General features: G+C 44.6%; 1 non-coding gene across 1 annotated transcript; it reads left to right on the plus strand.

Annotated features, from left to right (window-relative positions):
* The first annotated feature begins 3,446 nt into the window (after window positions 1–3,446).
* LOC137767927 (small nucleolar RNA SNORD35) lies at window positions 3,447–3,527 on the plus strand. Its single transcript, XR_011074614.1, has one exon. It is a non-coding gene; the product is annotated as a small nucleolar RNA SNORD35 (small nucleolar RNA).
* Window positions 3,528–6,064: the final 2,537 nt, after the last annotated feature.

Raw genomic sequence — 6,064 nt, forward strand, 5'->3', positions numbered from 1 at the left:
CAAGTGCACCTGTCACCGTGTGCCCCCGTGACTCTGCTTCCCTCTGTGTGCCCTTATGGGCGAATGTTCACCAACAGCTGCATACGAAGCATAAAACAAAGGAAGCAAAATGTTACCATCCTCTAGTGTTTGTTTACATCGTAGTTTTTACTTTATTTTCTCCTAATTTATTAAACAGAAGTACAGCTCTATTTAAAAACACACACACACACACACACACACACACACACACACACACACATTACCAGAAGCCCTCCCCATGTGGCACTGTTACCTTTCATGTGATACACTTGCCAACAGCTGTTTACTATTGCAATGGGGCTCAGGACTGATGAATCCAAGGCCAATGTCGCCTGCTCTGTTTACAATGGCTTGTGTTTAGTGACCACATAGCAAATGTTGTAATAAATTTTTATGAGAGAATTGATGGTTAATACAGGGAAAAATATGTATTGGGATTCTGTTCAACAAAGCCTCCTGTTATAAAATCTCATCCACACTTTGCTGACCTGGTGTGAACACATTTTTATTAGGCACAAGTTAATTGTCGGAAATGGTGGTTTTATAATTTCATGGTGGGACGTAAGTTTATATTTCTTTCTATCTTTCTATGTATCTTCCTATTTTGTACCTCCTTTTCTCTTCTGCTCCCACTGCCCCAGACACTCCTGACTGTCACACAGCCTCCTAGGGTTAGGTGTTCATCCTTTGGGACCATTTCTTTACTACCCAGGCCCCTCAGCAGTCACCCCTCCCATACACACCTGCCCAGGGACTGACTGGCACCACCCTCCTAAATACCAGGCAACCTTTGCCACTTTTGACCCAGTTCCTTAGGCTTTGCTGGATGACTAATTGGCTGCTCAAATCCCAGAGAGAGAGCAGGAAGGGCCTCAGAAGGGAAGAAGTCCCGTATTCGTTGACTGCTGCAGTGTGTTGGGCCCTGTGCTAGGGACCTGCCACATACTGCATGTGCATGTCCCCCCAGGATTCATATGTTGAAACCTAATCCTCAGTCTGATGGTGTTAGGAGGTCATGAGGCTGGAGCCCTCATGAATGGGATTAGTGCCTTTATGAAAGAGGCCCTGGGAGCTCCCTTGTCCGTCAGGCACTGAGGGACACAGCGAGAAGACAGCGTCTATGAACCAGAGAAGCAGGCTCTCACCAGACACTGAATCTGCAGGTGCCTTGATCTTGGACTTCCCAGCCTCCAGAACTATGAGAAATAAGTTTCTGTCATTTGTAAGCCATCCAGTCTATGGCATTTTTGTTATAGCAGCCCGAATGGACTCAGCCACAGTTCCTCATTGAAGAGTTCCAGAGGTGGCTGTCTCATTTAGCAGCTGCAGAGACTGAGCTCAGAGAGGTTAAATATCCAGCCCAGGATCACACAGCTAGTAAGTGGAGCATGGAGGTTTGAACCAGGTGGCTGATGTTAAACTCCTGTTTTCACTAAATCCATGAAGATGTCTCCAAAACTTAGGGATGATTCAGCAAAACCTGTCTTTTTACAGTTGGGGAAACTGAGGCATGGAGGAAGAAATTACTTCCCAACATCAGACATTAGACCTCAAGTGTCCTATGATCTTAGGCAAGCAGCACAGAAACTCACATTTAGAAACTCTCAATCAAAGTTCCAACATTACGTTTGTCCTGGGGTCCACTGTGCCCCAGCTGCTGCTTCTTTAGAATGTAACCTCCTACCTAACCGAAGAATTAACTTGTAAAATTAACATCTTCATTCAAGCAACGTCTAAGAGCCAGAGCACATGTGATGAAATACCAGCTTTGCACTAATTTACTGTGTGACCTAGGACAGATGACTTAACCTCTCTGTGCCTCTGTTTCTTCATACGTAAACTAGTGACAACAGCAATACCTGCCTTGCAGTCCTGTGGAATCGTCGTGTTCTAAGTGCTTAGAATGGTGCCTGACACAGGATTAACAGTTCAGTCAACATTGGAGGCTACTATTGGACTTATCTTCCCAGATAGCATCCTGTCCCTGTGAAAGGGGATCTTGGACCCACCTGGGAGGAATTCCTAGGAAAGGCAGGCGTGAGGGAGACATCGTGGGTGAGGGGGGCTAGGCCGGGGCCCCTTTATCTTACCCCACTTCCCCCGTGCCCACAACACTGCAGCTTTATCCATTTCTGAGCAGATTTGCACGGCAGTCTCAAGCTTGACGCTCAGTCCAGGGATTTTAGCAGGGAGACCCAGACATGCTGCAGCAGGTGCTGTGTGGTGCTTGGCCTCCCCAGCACCCCCTCAGGACCCACAGTCCCTGTCCCCACCTCACTGGGCCTACCGAGGCCTCGAGAATGACCATGATGCATGACGCATCACTACCCTGCGTGTGCCTGGGGTGGGCTCTGGAGACACCCTCTTGGGTGGGGTCCAGGCCACTGCTCTGATCGGGCTGAGCTGACCCCCAGCTGCGTGGAGGAGGGCTGGAGCGTCCTCAGGGGAGCTGGCGGGTAGGTCACAGCCCAGCCCCCAGGAGAACAGGGAAGAAAGCGGAGGCTGTACCTGGGAATGGGATGCCCAGGCCAACAGGGGCTCCCTCTGCTACCAGGGGACATCTCCAGGGTCAGCCCCCGGAGAAAAGACCCTCATGCAGCCTAAGGGTATGAAGAGTCAGTCTCCTGAGTGCCCACTGTGTTCCAGATGCGCCACTAAATACTTCCAAAGCATCACCTCATTCAATCCCCCAATACTCCTGTGAGGCTCGTATTATTCTCACACCCATCTTACAGCTGAGGAACTGCGATGGTTCATGTCATGTGTCAACTTGAGTGGATCATGGGATGCCAGATATTTGGCTAAACATTATTTCTGGGTGTGTCTGTGAGAGTGTTTCTGGATGAAGTTAACATTTGAATAGGTGGGCTCACTAAACTGGTTTACCCTCCCCAATGTGGGCGGCGTCATCCAATTCCTGAGGGCCTGAACAGATCAAAAAGGAGGAAGGAGGAACTTGCCCCTTCCTGCCTGATTGCTTGAGCTGAGACATCAACCTTCTCCTGCCCTCAGTTCCCCTGGTTCTCAGGACTCTGGACTTGGACTGAATTACACCACCGTCCTTCCTACTTGCAGACAGCACATCGTGGGGGCTTTTCAACCTCCATAATTGCATGAGCCAATTCCTTATGATGTTCCCTTATACACATACAAAGATATGTGCGTGGTTCTGTTTCTCTAGAGAATCCAGACTGTGTGGATTCAACCCATAGGGATGGAGCAGCTCGTGTGAGGTCACACGAGCTGTTCCATGAAGAGCCAGCTCCACCTCTCTCACTCCCACTGCCTCTCACTTCTTCAGGGACCCCATAGTAAGGCTGGGAAGCAGTGTCCAGGGAAGCATTGTTTCCCAGCATCAATATCCACGCTGCTATTTACTGCGTCCCTCTTTGCTGACTTCCAACAAGAGTTAAAAATGAATATTTAGCACATGGTGGCTTTTTCTCACAATGGTCTGTGAATGCCACTGTGGGCAGTGCTGATAATGCCCATGGAAATGAAAAAAATGAATATTTACAAGAGTCACATTTCATCCTGGCCTCCAACTTATTTGGTTTGACCTTGTGCAAGGCTTTTTACTCTCTCAGCTCTAAATTTCTCATCTTTAAAAATAAAGTTATGGTGTAAGTTTAGACATATGTCAGTGGAAAAGAATTGAGAGTCCAGAGATAGATCCACACAGATATGGTCAACTGATTCCAACAAAGGTGCTAAGGAAAGTCAGCAGGGAAAGGATGGCCTCTTCATCAAATGGTGCTCGAAGATCTGGATATTCACGTGCAGAGAGAAATAATAAACCTTGACCCATACATCATCCGGTGCACCAAGCCGACCTTGAAATGTATCACCAACCCGAATGTAAAGACTAAAAATATATTAATAAAACTCCCAGAAGAAAACACAGGAGAAAATCTTTGCAGCTCTGGGGCAGGCAAAGATGTCTTTGATAGAACGCAAAAGGCATGACCATAAAATAAAAAACTGATGAATGGTCCACATCAAAATTTTAACACACTACTCTTGAAAACACCATGAAGAAAAATGAAGATGAGCTACAGAATGGGGAAAACATTTGCAATGCATGTGTGTAGCAAAAGAATTGTATCCAAACTAAATAAGAAGACAACCCGATAAAAAGAGGCAAAAGATTTAGACAGACTCCTCCAAAGAACATTCGCTCATGACCCACACACACAAAAAGGTGTTCAACATTATTAGCCGTCAGGACAGTGCAAATTAAAGCCATGATGAGATGCCAGCACACAGGGAATGGCTGGAATTAAAGACTGAGAATACCAAGTATTGGGAAGAATGTAAAACATTCTTATATATATATATAATGGAATATTACTCAGCCATAAAAAGGAACAAAACTGGGTCATTTGTAGAGATGTGGATGGACCTAGAGTCTGTCATACAGAGTGAAGTAAGTCAGAAAGAGAAAAGCAAGTATCATATATTAACACATATATGAGAAATCTAGAAAAATGGTACCGATGAACCTATTTGCAGGGCAGGAATAGAGACACAGACGTAGAAAACGGACATGTGGACATGGGGTGGGGGAGGAAGTGGAGGGTGGGATGAATTGGGAGATTAGGATTGACATATATACACTACCATGTGTAAAATAGAGAGCTAGTGGGAACCTGCTGTATAGCACAGGGAGCACAGCTCAGTGATCCGTGACAACCTAGATGGGTGGGATGGGGGTGGAGGGAGGTCCAAGAGGGAGGGGATATATGTATACATATAGCTGATTCACTTTGTTGTACAGCAGAAACTAACACAACATTGTAAAGCAATTATACTCTAAAAAAAAAAAAAAAAGACAAAATTAGCCTATAGTGACAAAAAGTAGATCAATGGTTACTTGGGTTTGGGGTAGTGGACATTATAAAGAGACACAAAGGAATGTTTTGGGAGTGATAGAAACACTGTGTATTTAATTGTAGTTGTGACTGGTTACTCGAGTACATTGTCAGAGCTCGTCAAACTGCACACGTCTAAGGGGTGCATTTTACATAACAACGTGAATATAATTAACATGGCTGAACTGTGCACTTAATATGGTTAAGATGGTAATGCTTATGTTATTTGTTTTTAGCCACGATTTTTAAACAATGGGCACACGTAAAACAATGGGTGCATTTTACTGTATGTAAATTGAAGCTGAATAAGGTTGATTTAACAAGTAAAGCTATATATCTCTAAGATCTCTTCTAGCTCCTGGAAATCTTGACAGATTCTCAAAATTATCTTCTCTCACCATTATCGAAAATTCTTCACTTTTCCATACTGCTCAAAATTTTCCTAGTAGGATGAAATTCATCTTAAGATAAATTTAGAGGTGGAGTCTTTAAACTTTTATGTGCCATGGACTTGTGGGCAGCCCGTGAACCCTATGGGCCCCTCTACATATCATTCTTTAAAAGAATGAATACATAAGATTTTGAAAGAAAACAATCGTATTAAAAATGTAGTTGCCAAAATATTTTTTACATATATGTTTGCAGTATAGTGATATATGTGCTTTATTATCAACACATTAAATAACAAGGAATAGTGACAATCTCAGAATTTACCATCATTTCAAAAGATGAGCCTAAATAAGACTTCGAGTATCTGTATCAACTGTAAAGTGATGTGAAGTTACCTGTGATCTCCACTGGTGACAGAGTTATAGGCTAACACCCCTATGTTCTACTCCTCATTCATAATTGAAGTTAATGCTAAACTTTTTAGTGAAAATGAGGACCACATTGTCCACCAAATTCATGGACTAAATTCGGTCTGTGGAACGCAGTTTGAGAATCCCTAGTTTAGTGTGTGATTTTGTCATTCACACCTTGATGTGAAAGCAGCTTTTGACAGCCTCCTTTCAGTTAACCCTGAGATTATCCCCTCACCCACAGGAAGCTGAGAAGGGAGCCTGGAGCACAGGGAGGACGGGGGAAGGGGGTACTGAGAGCTCCCGGAGCTGGATGTAAATGGTGGGGGGTGGCCAACAAGGGGTGGGGAGGGTCTATCTTGAAGTTTCGTG

The sequence above is a fragment of the Eschrichtius robustus genome, chromosome 7 (genome assembly GCF_028021215.1).
Source record: "Eschrichtius robustus isolate mEscRob2 chromosome 7, mEscRob2.pri, whole genome shotgun sequence".
Lineage (NCBI taxonomy): Eukaryota > Metazoa > Chordata > Mammalia > Artiodactyla > Eschrichtiidae > Eschrichtius > Eschrichtius robustus.